Source organism: Ixodes scapularis, unplaced genomic scaffold, assembly GCF_016920785.2.
Source record: "Ixodes scapularis isolate PalLabHiFi unplaced genomic scaffold, ASM1692078v2 PGA_scaffold7__128_contigs__length_106722199, whole genome shotgun sequence".
NCBI lineage: Eukaryota > Metazoa > Arthropoda > Arachnida > Ixodida > Ixodidae > Ixodes > Ixodes scapularis.
The window spans coordinates 51,546,637-51,561,197 of NW_024609882.1; positions in this window are offsets into that span (position 1 = coordinate 51,546,637).

Here is a 14,561-nt window from a genome sequence, read left to right on the forward strand (position 1 = left end):
CTAGACTCTTACTCGCTTCGTAAATGACAGAACTTCAAACCTCCTCGCAAACGCCTATTTGAGGGGTTCTGAATTCTTCTCTCCCGGCTCCGAATATCCGGTCAGAGTTCGGAAAGAAAATGTCCTTGTGGTTATCAACTTCTGTCTTCCATTGTAGATATAATCGGTGCGTCGCGCATGGTTAAGCTGGTGTTGTTTGTTTGTAGTACCACTTATTGAGCACCAAAGACACCGAGTCTCCTGTAAGCATAGCGATAGTCAGCCGTCTTTTTTTCTTTTTTTTTTCTTTTCTAAAAGTTTTTTATATTGTAATGTTTTTGGGGTTTTCGGTGTTGGAGTGTAGTTTGCGTGCGTGCGTGCGTGCGTGCGTGCGTGCGTGTGTGTGTGCGTGCGTGCGTGTGTGTGTGTGTGTGTGTGTGTGTGTGTGTGTGTGTGTGTGTGTGTGTGTGTGTGTGTGTGTGTGTGTGTGTGTGTGTGTGTGTGTGTGTGTGTGTGTGTGTGTGTGTGTGTGTGTGTGTGTGTGTTGGGGAAGGGGGTTACGGCAGCAAAATAGAAGAGAGGGTTAGGGGTTCGGTCTTGGTCGGTTCGCATAGCGTGGTGCAACCCATCTGTTCAGGTCCTTGGGAGAGGTGCCCGTTCCCGTTGCTGTCCTTAACCTTGGAGTGATTTAGTTTGTCTGGTTAGGTTCGGTCAAGTCTTTGCGGTCGCATGTCTTGATCTTCCCTATTTTATTTCTTTCCGCTTGGACATGCATTTATTGTCGTTCTTGTTGTGAATAAGTTCAGCTGCGTTTGAGAGTTCGTTTCGCACTGTCCGTTATTTTTGTTTTTCCTCGTCTCTGGGTTAGGTTGAAATGTTTCCTGACCAACTGACATGCATATTTTTCCTTACAACTACTCTCGCCTTATTTTGCCGTAACTGACTCTTCACAGCTTTGGGTTTCAAGGCAATGTGATGTGCTTACGATTACTAACTACCGCAAGCAGTGATGTTCGCAGGCGTTTCTTGCTCATGTTAAGGGGCGGGAAGAAGAGGGCAGGGCGGGGGAAGGGGGGGGGGGGGGTATAGTCACACAACGATAAAGCAATGCTCGGAACAGCACGACTTTCCGCTCTCTACGACAGAGTCCCGCTTTCCAGCTTTTGACGCTTCCATCAAAGGGACGTTATGCGGCAAAGCCGCTATAACGAGACGTCGGCTCGTTCTGAGTGAAGGTTTGTCGCAGCTTTTCCCGTTCGGAGGTCATATGTTACTCAATGTTTTGCCATCACAGGTTAGTTCATGTCACTGCAAACTGCCAAGGGGAGTTTTAAAAAAATAAAAGATGGAGTTTTTTTAAATATCGACGCCCAATCTTGACACATTTTGTGAAATCAGCCGCATTTCCGCGTTAATAACAAGAAGACAATTAAGGATGGGCCCATATTATCTTTATACATTCGTTAGGATAATTCAAAGGCGCGCATTTTGATATGTTTCGTGAAGTATTATAGAGGATAGTTTATTTGCAAAAAAAAATTGTGAATATGTCTCTAAAACGTGTTTTTATGCCATGTTTGACTTTTTTGTTTGCATAGAAATATGTTATTGATATTTTTACTTTTTTGGGTATGTGTTGTATATCTCTTGTGAAATTTATTAAAAAAGTTATGGTAACGTGAAAGCTTCGATGAGAAAATGACGAGTGTGCAAAGTAGCATAGTAAAATCTTCTCAATTTCCACGCCTCGAGCTTCTCTATTTTATATCTCAGCGAAAAAAAACGTTACGGCGTTCATATATAGCGGAATGTTCCTCCCAAGAACATGGCTTTCATATATATTTTTAACAAAAATATCAAAATTATGACCCGGAAAACCATTGCATGAACTGACGTGGAATCACCCATCTGCAATTGTGAATGTATCCATCTTATTAAAGTTTTCCATTTTCTTTTTTTTTAATGGCAGCCAAGCATGCAGTACATTACAAACTAGCACCTTTCTTGCACAACAGATAGAGCCATGTTCCATGCTTGTACCTAGTTTAGCCTTCATCTAGATCAGAGTTTAGCAAAGTTATGCAGTTGGAGGTGATGTTTAGAAGTCGCATGGTCTCAGGGGAGCCAATATGATGCTGATGGCACTGCTTCACATGTTTGACTACAACTTCGACAAACAAGCTTTCTAATCACTGCACGGCACACTATTTTGGCCAAAATGTACATGGGAGGTGAAGTAATTGCAGATCAGGAGATCATACAAGGAGAATACGGCTCCTGTTGACTGATTCTGGCTTTTTTGCAATGAGCAAGCCAAAGCAACGTTTACGTCTCTATGTGGAACCTGACTTCTGGCTAGCATTGCCGAAATTTTACTAATCGCAGAGATAATGCAGGTGTCCCTGTTGCACTGACGATCTTGCATATTTTTCAGTGCTGGGAAAGCATGATTTACTGCCACTTGTCTAAGTTGCGTTCTGCACAAGTGTAATCAGGCCTGCAGGGGGTGGGGGTATTACATATTTAACATAGATCAAGTGACTATAGCAAATAACAGTGGACTAGCTCGCTGGTAGATAGTAATATATTAACTGTGATGATTTAGAGAAGACTATCACGCATGGTGTCTGCCTTACATTGCATTCATTTTGTTTGCTAACACAGGAGCAAGACATCCCGGCAATGCCGTGCGTCGTGTACTCTGGCAATGACGCCGAGGGGGCTGACTTTTTGTACCTCGCTGTCGATAAGCAGCGGTTTTTGTCCGTGAAGAATGCAGAGGACGACATCACTGCCATCATGGTGGCTTACTGGCTTTTTAATATAAGTACTTGAAAAAGGCAGCAAACACAGTTGCTCTTCTAGAACGGTTGTTTGTCGGCCTCAGCAGCACTACTCCGAGGCCAGTTGTGATGAAATTCCTGAACAAGGTTGCAAGAGCGTAAAATCAATGAGGCCGACAAACAACCGTTCTAGTACCAAAGGGATGCTGAACCGAGATTTGGATGGCACGAAACCAGGCAGGAGCACTAGGTGGGATGCTGCAAACCTTAGAACATAACTCAAATGACGGTATCTCTAATGGATGGCAGTACTTTTTGGAAAATATGAGCATGATTGAACAAAGCTTGCGACATCTGTATTCTCCTCTTCTCTTTTTCGAAAATATGCCCATCCAGTTGAGATACTGCTGCATGAGTGGTGTTTTGGGGTCTGTAGCATCCCACTGTGTGCTTCTGGTGCCTTGTTTTGTGAAGTCAAATTTCAGTACCAGCACCCATTTAACTTTTAACTTTCTAACTCTAAACTAAAATAAATGTACCATACTTTCCAGACTATAGTGCACAAACTATACATGTCTAAAAGTTGATATTTTACATCGTACAGTCTATCTACAGGTGTGGACTCTACAATTTTTGTTTCAAGATTGTTCATTATTACAAAACTGGTTAGGCCAGATTGCCGTGTTTTAGATATTTTACGCTGGGATAAAGTAATCAAGACAACCTCCTACTGTCAGTCTGTTTCCCAGGCTTTCGATACCTCGTATCTGACATGTTTGCTTGGGAGCCTGCAAGCAACCAACTCAGGTCAAGCTTAATCTTGAGGAGCTCTGCGATTGGCTGACGAGCGGATCACAGAAAGCCCCCTGACATTCATCCGCAGATATCCCTTTTGTGGAGTTCTCCAGCCTGAAGTTTTCCCCGAGGATTATACACCGAGTGCAGACTATCTAAGAAAATACTTTTTCTTTTTAGCCGAAATTTACCCTTGCGCATTATACAACGGATTGTGTACTATAGTCTGGAAAATATGGTAGCTTGTTTTAATGTTTTAAGTCCTAAACTAAAGGAAGTGTAGCTTGATTTTTATGCAACTTTAGGGTCCTGAATGAAAGTCGCATGTGCAATGGAACAAAAAGTATACACTCGAAACGGAAGGCATCTAGATTGTTCTTCTGTTATAGTCATTTTTATCAAGAACCATTGTGATGTACTGAGGTAATCTGTATTGATTTTTGCTTTTTTTCTTATTTTTACTAGCATCTTAAGCCTATGCTGTGATATTTAAAGAAAATATATTTGCTTATTTGTATGGAGGACATAGCTGGTTATTTTGTTGTGCTCACATAATAGTTCAATAAATGAGTATTCATTTAATTTGGCTTTTATTGACTCAAACCCCCCAATTGTTTCTCGATTTTTACTAGCATCTAGGCCTATATATGCTGTGATATTTGACGGAATGCCTCAAGTATTGTATTTTGATATGTGTGTGGAGGACATCCCTCATTATTTTTTTGTGGTCGCATAATAGCTCAATAAATAGTTATTAATATAGTTTTCCTTTCAGTTTTCTGTTTCTCATTTTATAACAACTTTTATTTACTTGCAGCTTAATCACATGCTGTTTGCATGCAGCTGATGCCACTCGCCATGCCTTGGGCGAATGTGTAACGGTACTACGGCATACCAAGTATGACAACTCGTAACCACCTCGTATGCAAGGCAAATGACCGACGAGCCAGAGCGGGATGCAAGGACCAAGTATCGGGATTGAACAAGCTAAGCTCCTTGTTGTTTATGTTTGTACCATACACTTTCTCACATTGCATAGTTTGCATGAGCAAGTGCTGATCATGCATGTGATGCATATCACACTTCTGTGTTGGCAGTTTGACAATTGGACACTTTTAATGACACATTGAGATTGGTAGCAGACTCCTTCTTTAGTATGATGTTTGAGAATATCTCCCACTGATCTTTTCTAGTATACGAGTATTAAGACCATCAAGCTATTAATAAATTCAGAAGCTTTAGCCATGGAACAAATTCTGGTATATTGTTTTATTTTCCTTCCAAATTTTGTGGGAACTAAAACTTAAATCACGCAAGATTTTCCTGTAACTTCCGTTTGCACATAAGTTAAGATTCACATTGAAATATTACCTTTTCTGCCATGCACATCTTGCCTTCATTATCGGACAGTGCATCTAGGCACAGCTGCTTGAAGTAGCATGTGTGCCGATGCATTGCACACATATCAAATAATGAATCCAGTTTCTGTAACGAGGTCCTATGCTGGCACTGTACTTTTGCATCTCCTTATTTCATCACTTATCTGGTCTGCATACTTCGTGGTTTTCTGGTTGCCATACCTGGTATACTGAACCCAGTTTGACAGGTGCTGAGATACAGGGTGATTCATTCTCATTGGAACAGATTCTTGTAAAATAAAACTTCAGTTTTATGCAAATTATCTTTTTACAGTTGAGTCATAGTGGTCCTGGCAGACACTTTATAGAGGCAAGATGACAGCTAAAAGTGGACTTATTGCATAAAATCCATGGATTAGCTTTTTAGTGACTGCTTTGATGACACCAGCACATATTGTGAAAATGGGGCAGTCACCTTAGACCAGCTTATTTTTCGTGAAATGAGCACTAACCTTAGAAAAACGATTGAGAAAGATTCTTGCACACAAAACGGGTTGTGAGATACAGTACTTTCTGGACCGCTACATTTGGTGAAATTATATTTTCTCTTTTTTTTTTTGGCCTGTGTGCTCATTTCAGGATTTATAAAAAATTGACTGGTTTAAGGAGGTGATTGTCTTCAAGTTGAAACAGCTGTCGAACCAGTAATTGAAAAAGTTAATCAACTAATTTTAGATAATAGTCCACTTTTAGTGCCAGCCTGCCTGTACAAAGTGGCGGCTTGGCTAAGTGCTCATCTGTAACGCGATCATCTGTGTAAATAAGATAAGTTTTGTTTTACAAAAGTCTATTTCGATTAGAATGAATCATCCTCGAGCACCCATTAAAATCAGCATCAGCACCCTTGGATTGGGGTGCATTGCACCTAGCACCCTATACACTTCACACCCCTATAGGGTGCTTTGGTACAGGGGTGCTCGTTTGCACCCTCAAAGGGTGCTCGTCCTGGGACAAGTGCTTTACACCCCTAAGGGGTGTAAAAAAGTTTAGTGTGTACTTATCTAATCGAAAGCAAGTCGTTCCAATAAATGCCATGTGCTCCAAAGTTCGACCCGTCCTTTGTGCTGTGTCTCAGGGTAGTATACTGGGGCCGCCACGCTTTAACATTTATCTTAGTTACATTGTGAACATCAAAACTATTGCTAAATGTATCACATGCGCGGACAACACAAGCATTTTCTTTTCTGGTAATGAAATGCACGAACTGGTAGCTTAATGTAATTTTACAAAGAAAGCACTAGAGTAGTAGTCAGTGTTTAATTGCATGCAGATAAATGAGGTAAAAACTAAAACAATCATATTCAGACAAAAAAAAGCCAGTTCCAGTACATAAAGATATCACCCTAAATTCCCATTCTCTAAAAATTGTTGAGGTTTTTAATTGTCTTGGTGTCATATTTTCTTCAACTATGTCGTGGCATTGCCACATAAACCACATAGTAACCAAAATTGCTCAGATCACGGGTGCTACAGGAACGCATTAAATACCTTCTTTAAAAAAAAAATTAGGTTACACCTTTATAATTCGCTCTTTTACTCCCATAAAACCTATTGTCAATTGGTTTGGGGAGCAACATTTTAAAAAGTTTAAACGTGTTTATATGTATTCCAAAAAAAAAATGTCTTCGGTATATTTACACGTGCCTCATCGGGCGCCAAGTACGAAATTGTTTACCGCTCCCATGTAATTAGAGTGTTCAACTTGTATAGATATATAGAACTTGTACACGAAACAATATCAATAACATACGTGATCCGGCTCATCCTCAAATACAAGACATAGCTAGTTACTCGACAAGATATCGATAAAATTGGTTACTGCCTACACCTCCCTCAAACTATGGAAACGATAGCTTACATTATACACCTCCATCTCTATTAAACATATTGCCGCGCGCAGGGCTGAGAAAGCAACGCTCGGTCACGGACCCCCAGAAAGTTCTCGTCTATTCATGTACCGCACGTAACTTCTATAATTTATTCCTGCTTTTGTTTTCTAGAAAGTGCGTGTTCATTCTCGCCCTGATCACGCGACGCTCGAGCCGCTTTCGCCGAATCTTCGAGATAGTGACACACTCTAGATAAGAGGCCGCCCGCTACCTTGTCGAGTCAGTCTCGCCCCAGCGTTCGACTCTGCTGCCACGCCGACTTCGACGCCCGCGACGCTCTATTATTATCTTTTGTACTCGTTTATTTTTGGCACAAGTTCGCCACATTAAACGTTTATTTCTTACTGTTTATTTGTTATTTTTGGTCACCACCCGTGACATTTTGGTGGAGGTACGGGGTACATACGCATGCCCCTGCCGCGTACCCCTCCGAGGGACCGCAGTGCAAGTCCGACGCCAAGCCCACGAAGAACCAACGAAGGCACTACCGAGGTCCGGTTCAGTCTTCGCACCCAAGGCCTACACCCGGAATTCGGACTTCTGCCGCCCAGGACCAAGCAGCCAACGAAGCCGACGATGGCCAACCAGTCGCCGACCCCCGCCGCTCCTGCCGTCGTCTACCTGCCCGCCGCCCCTCGTACGCCGACTCCCTTCCACGGCGAGATCCATGAGGATGTCGAAGACTGGATCAAGCACTACGAGCGTGTGGCGCAGCACAACGGATGGACTGCGGAGCAGTGCCTCCAGAACCTCTACTTTTCGCTGGAGGGTACTGCGAGGTATTGGTTCGAGAATCACGAGGCTTCGCTTACGTCGTGGGACATCTGTGTGGCCGAGTTGCAGCGGACGTTCGCCACCCTACACCGACGGGAGAAGGCAGAAGATCTCCTCCGCATTCGAACGCAGGCCCCCACGAAAGCGTCACAAGCTTTGTAGAAGATGTCCTCCGCCTGAGCGCCCGTGCCGACCCACGAGCCACAGACGACAAGAAGCTGCGGGTCCTCATGCGCGGGGTGAGTGACGACATCTTTGGAGGCCTCGTGCGCAACCCGCCGGACACCGTCGAAGCCTTCGTCACCGAGGCGACAAACATCGAGCGCGCCCTCCAAACGCGCGCTTCCCACTACCAGCGACATCCAAGTGTCGCTGCAACCGCGCTGCTTGGCGGTGAGAACGCTCCTGGTACGGACATCCGCGAAATTATCCGGGAGGTCGTCCGGGAGGAACTCCGCCAGTTGCTGCCAGCCGCAAGTCGGCCAGCGACGCTCTCCATTGCCGAGGCTGTGCGCGAGGAAGTACAACGGGCGCTCCAACCAGAGGTTCCCGTCACCACGGTGGCACCGGAGGAACCGACGTTGAGCTACGCTGCCATAGCCCGAGGACCGCCGCAAGCTCCCCGCCAAGCCGCGGCGCCACCCCGAAGAGACGCCCCAACGCCGCAGTATCCCCGACGACAGGAAGATCAGGCGCACGTTCGCCCAGACCGACCTGCGCCGAGGAAGACAGACGTCTGGAGGACGGCCGACCGACGCCCGCTGTGTTACCACTGCGGGGAAGCTGACCATGTGTACCGCCGATGCCCATACCGACGACTCGGGCTGCGCGGATTCCACCCAAGCGACCCGCGCCCCAGGTATGGTGAACGCCCTCGGGAGATCGACGAGTATCTGCGACGACCCCAGTCCCCCGAGCCTGCGTCCCGCCGAGAGTTCAGATCGCCTTCACCACGACGTCCAGCTTCGCCGATGCACCGACCCCGACGTGAAAGCCTGTCGCCCCTCGCTCCACGCCGGGGAAACTAGGCGCGGCAACCCCTGGAGGTGGAGTTGCCGAAGACGACCGACGCCAAGATCCTCCACGAACGTCGGAGGGCCCCCACTCGAACGCTACTGGAGACCGAAACGACGCTCCTGAAACGGTGTCCAACAACCTAAACGTCATCATCGACGGCCACGACGCATCGGCACTGGTGGACACCGGAGCAGACTACTCAGTCTTGAGTGGGAGGCTCTCCCGCCACCTTCGAAAAGTCACGACGCCGTGGGATGGACCGCAGATACGAACCGCCGGAGGACACCTCATCACGCCTGTTGGAAGGTGCACCGCTCACGTCGAAATTCACCGCGAGACGTGTCCTGTGAAATTCGTCATTCTACAAGACTGTTCCAGAGACGTCATTCTCGGAATGGACTTTTTGTGTGAATACGGCGCCGTCATCGACCTTGGAGAAAACAGATTGACGCTGCGGACACCTGTTCCGCCTTCAGAGAAACTCCAAACTGCGTCAGCCGCCGTCCGAGTCGCTGCCGACCACGTGAATCTGCCGCCGCGATCAAGTGTTGTCGTACCCGTCGTGACCGATGCAGCTACCCGTAGCGAAGTTCTTCTGGAAGGTAACCTCCAGTTGCTCCTGGGAAGAGGAATAGGCGTCGCACGAGGAGTAGCTGAACTTCAGGATGGCGGCGCTGTGGTCCTCGTGACGAACTTCCGGAATGAAACGCAACACCTCACAAAAGGTGCAGCCGTTGGCCACGTCGAGGATCTCCGAAACTCCGTCGAAATCGCCACCATTACTGATGAATCCTCGCCACCTCAGCAAGACGGTACGTCGCCAGCGCAACTCGACATCGAGCCTAAGCTTCCGGACCCGAAACGACGGCAGCTGATTAACCTCCTCGCCAAATACCGTGACGGCTTTGCGACGTCGTCGAAGGTACGCCAAACAGCCGTTGCGAAGCACCGCATCATTACCGAGGACGACGCGCGCCCTGTGCATAGATCACCGTACAGAGTCTCCGTTAAAGAAAGGGAGGTGATCCAGGAGCAAGTTCAAGAGATGCTGAACGACGACATAATCCAGCCATCAAGCAGTCCGTGGGCCTCTCCAGTCGTACTGGTAGAGAAGAAGGACGGAACGCTTCGGTTCTGCGTGGACTACCGGCAGCTGAACGCGGTGACGAAGAAAGACGTCTACCCACTCCCCCGAATCGACGACACGTTAGACCGGCTGCGCCACTCTCGATACTTCTCATCGATGGACCTGAAGAGCGGCTACTGGCAGATCGAAGTCGACGAACGGGACCGAGAGAAGACAGCTTTCGTCACGCCAGATGGGCTGTACGAATTCAAGGTGATGCCCTTCGGACTGTGCACGGCTCCAGCAACTTTCCAGCGTGTTATGGACACCGTACTGGCAGGACTGAAGTGGCAGAGCTGTCTGGTCTACCTCGATGACGTCGTGGTGTTTTCCAGCGACTTCGACGAGCACTTGCGACGACTCCGAGCTGTTCTTCAAGCCATACGGACCGCTGGACTCGCCCTCAAACCGTCAAAGTGTCGGTTCGCCTATGACGAACTGAAGTTTCTAGGTCACGTGGTTAGCAACGAAGGCGTGCGCCCAGACCCTGAGAAGACTCACGCCGTCGCGTCATTTCCAGCGCCGACAGACAAAAAGGCCGTGCGAAGATTCCTTGGACTTTGCGCCTACTATCGTCGCTTCGTTCGGGATTTCGCACGGATTTCCGCACCGCTCAAAAACCTCACGAAGGCCGCCGAGAGGTTCGAATGGGCCGAGGAACAGCAGCAGGCATTCGACGAGCTGAAGCGACGACTCCAGACGCCTCCGGTTCTTGGACATTTCGATCAGGATGCGGACACCGAGATTCACATTGACGCAAGTAACGCAGGACTTGGCGCGGTACTAGTTCAAGTACAAGAAGGCACCGAACGAGTCATCGCCTACGCAAGTCGGACACTGTCCAAGGCAGAGAGAAATTACTCCACGACTGAGAAAGAATGCCTTGCGGTCGTCTGGGCAATCACGAAGTTTCGTCCGTACTTGTACGGAAGCCCGTTCCGCGTAGTCACAGACCACCACTCGCTCTGCTGGCTTGCGAACCTCAAGGACCCGTCAGGACGCCTCGCTCGATGGAGCCTCCGGCTACAAGAGTTCAACATGACTGTGGTTTACAAGTCAGGACGCAAGCACAGCGACGCTGACTGCCTGTCCAGGGCCCCTGTCGAAACACCTTCCGGCAGCAGCGACGACGATGATGACGAGGGCTTTCTAGGGGCAGTGAACACCGATGACATGGCACGACGTCAACGAGACGATCCGGAGCTGCGAGTCTTAATCGAGCACCTAGAAGGGCGCGGCGGTACCGTACCCCGTGTTTTCTCACGAGCCATGTCGACCTTCGCCATTCGACAAGGTGTACTCTACAAAGAGAACTTCGGGGACAACAACTCGCCGTGGCTGCTGGTAATCCCGACCGACCTTCGAGGGGACATCTTTCAAGCATGTCACGACGACCCGACATCCGGACACCTTGGATACAGCCGGACACTGGCCCGTATTCGTGAAAAGTATTACTGGCCCAAGCTCCCCAAAACCGTCCACCTGTACACACGATCATGCCACGAGTGCCAGCGACGCAAGAAACCTCCGACGAGGCCGGCCGGACTCCTGCAGCCTATTTCTCCTCCAACTGCACCCTTCCAGCAGATCGGAATGGATCTACTTGGTCCTTTTCCGCCTTCGACGTCGGGGAACCGCTGGATCATCGTCGCCACAGATTATCTCACACGGTACGCCGAAACGAAAGCTCTTCCTTCGGGGACTGCTGTGGAAGTTGCCAAGTTTTTCATTGAGTCCATCGTCCTCCGGCACGGCGCTCCAGAAGTTCTGATTACAGATCGCGGATCATCGTTCATGGCACAACTGACCCAAGAAATCCTCCGACTCAGTCATACCAGCCATCGTCGTACAACTGCGTACCACCCGCAGACCAACTTGCTGACGGAGCGACTCAACAAGACAATCGCCGATATGATCTCTATGTACGTCGACGTAGAGCACAAGACGTGGGACGAGGTGCTGCCCTACGTCACGTTCGCCTACAATACGGCGGTTCAAGAGACCACTGGATTCACCCCTTTCCAGCTGGTACATGGTCGGAAGGTAACGACCATGCTGGACGCCATGCTGCCCCATGAGCCATCTGACAACGAGAGCGACGACGCCCAGGCGGTTGCTCAACGCGCCGAAGAAGTTCGCCAGCTCGCCCGACTCCTGATTCAAGACCAGCAACGCGTCGACGCCGGTCGCTACAACCTTCGTCGCAGGGACGTCCACTTCCAGCCCGGAGATAGGGTGTGGGTATGGACGCCCATCCGTCGCCGCGGCCTCAGTGAGAAATTGCTGAAGCGCTACTTTGGGCCCTACAAGATCACCCGACGCCTCGGCGATCTGAGCTACGAAGTTCTACCCGACGGAACGCGCCCATCTGCAAGACGTCGGCCGCGACCCGAGGTGGTGCATGTCGTCCGGCTGAAGCCGTATTACGAACGATAGGACTCTCCACTCTCGTCGACGAGTGAACTGTGGACTGTGAACTCCGGCTAGCAATTCTGCTGTCCTTTTGTTTTTTTGTTTTCCGTTTTTGTGCTGCATCGGGACGATGCACTTTTAAAGGGGGGGGGGGGGGGGGGGGGGTAATGCCGCGCGCAGGGCTGAGAAAGCAACGCTCGGTCACGGACCCCCAGAAAGTTCTCGTCTATTCATGGACCGCACGTAACTTCTATAATTTATTCCTGCTTTTGTTTTCTAGAAAGTGCGTGTTCATTCTCGCCCTGATCACGCGACGCTCGAGCCGCTTTCGCCGAATCTTCGAGATAGTGACACACTCTAGATAAGAGGCCGCCCGCTACCTTGTCGAGTCAGTCTCGCCCCAGCGTTCGACTCTGCTGCCACGCCGACTTCGACGCCCGCGACGCTCTATTATTATCTTTTGTACTCGTTTATTTTTGGCACAAGTTCGCCACATTAAACGTTTATTTCTTCCTGTTTATTTGTTATTTTTGGTCACCACCCGTGACAATATATAAGCTCATGTATTTTTATTTATTCACCTGTAAATACAGTGAACTCCGTGCAGTGTATGAAATTGAGAGTATGATTTTTACAATTTTTTGTTTAAATGTGCGCGCTCTCAACTTTCACACTCACAATGTGTTTTTTCGTGTGGTTATTTTCCCGCAGCGCCTGCTTGCTTTCTTCCTTTTTTGTGAGTGCAACATCAAAGTATAGTTATAATTACTTTTTTTTATGGGGGGGGGGGGGAAGATGCTGTTTAACCGCCAATATTAAGGGTCTATGGACTCGTCAAACTGCAATGCTGAAGCATTTTTTTCACAGTCCCTACCTACTTACCTGCACGAGGTGAAATATAAGCTGAGATGATTTAAGTTGAAAGACCACGCATCCTCAAGCTCAAAATAACGCCCCGGCCTCTGCAGTTCGCCTTTGTACCAAACTGATCGTCCCCTTCCCGGGCCCCGCATGCCCGTCATTGAGTCAAAGACGCAATTAAAATCCCCCACGATGAAGCAAGGACACGCATCGAGGAGGCGGGCATCTAGGTTGTTAAAAAAGAATAAGACAAAGCGCGGTTCGCGGGATCATAAACGTTAATAAGCCTATACTATACGCCCTGAGTGTCGAGGAAATAGGAGCCATGACGCAGCAGTTCATGGTTTAAAACTACTCCACCTACGCCGCACAAACCCAGGGATGCTAAAGAAAAAAAATAAACTTTCAGCCTTGCCACTCTGGTGAAGAAGGAAGACCAGCGGAGCTGTATAATGAAAAGTAATGGCCGGCCGCAAGTCGGCAAGCCAGAGTGAAAAGCCTGCCGCCATCTATGAGCGACGGCGGAAACCAAGTACGTAACTTGCCGCCGTCGCTTATAGATGGCGACAGGTGTCCAGAGTTCGGTGTCTATTTCTCTGCGGGGGACACGATCCTGGGGAAACTAGCCCTTAACAGCTCCGGTGTAGAAGGCTCGAGGTACGCCTAAGCACACCTTATGAGTTGTGAATGCGAAAGCATGCATGGTTCCTCGGCTCCCTTATTTCGTCTGCGGCGTACTTGCGCTGACGGTCGAGAGCGCACGCTCTCCTCGCCGTGCTGACCCTGGGCAAGGAGCGGTGGAGCCGCTGCCTCGCGGACACGCAGCTCGATCGGGTGGCGCCAATTGAAACTGACGCGCGGCGGCTTCATATCACTGCCGTTTTTCGTGGCTTTCCGAGTGCTTTCAAAGCTGGGATGCCTCAGATCGCGGCTTCGGGAATTTATCTTTCGTTTACCGCGGCTGATGACGACGGCTCGTTCCATGGGACAGTTAATAATGTTGCATTAAAAAGACGTCACAGGAAAAGTAGCCTCTAACTCTGCAGTCTCACGCCGGGTGGAAAATGGTTTTCCCTGGAGGCAGAGGGTATCGCCAGTTGCTTGTCTGGCCAAGTGCAATTTTCTGTCTGCTTCGCCCAGCCGCTAAATCTACGAGCGTTAAATGAAATAAATCAAAAACTTAAACAAAATGAAATAGTGCTTTCTACCATCTACTCACTAAATGTCCTCGGCCGAGCTGAAAGAGGTGTCGCGTGAGCTCGGTCGCGGCTTCTTGGGACAACGACCCGCTTTGTCTGGGCTTTGAGGGGAACGAGAGCAGTCACTTGAGATGACGCGCTTGCCGTCTTGGGCCTAACTCCGGCGTGTCTTTGTCGGGTCCAGTCGTCCAAGGGGTCCATGATATCCGAAGGTCCCGAGGGATCCGAGCTGTTGGTAATGTGCTTGGTGCCGGCCGTTATTGGCTCCATTGAGGTATTTGGGGCTTTCAAAGAAAAAAAAAAGGGAA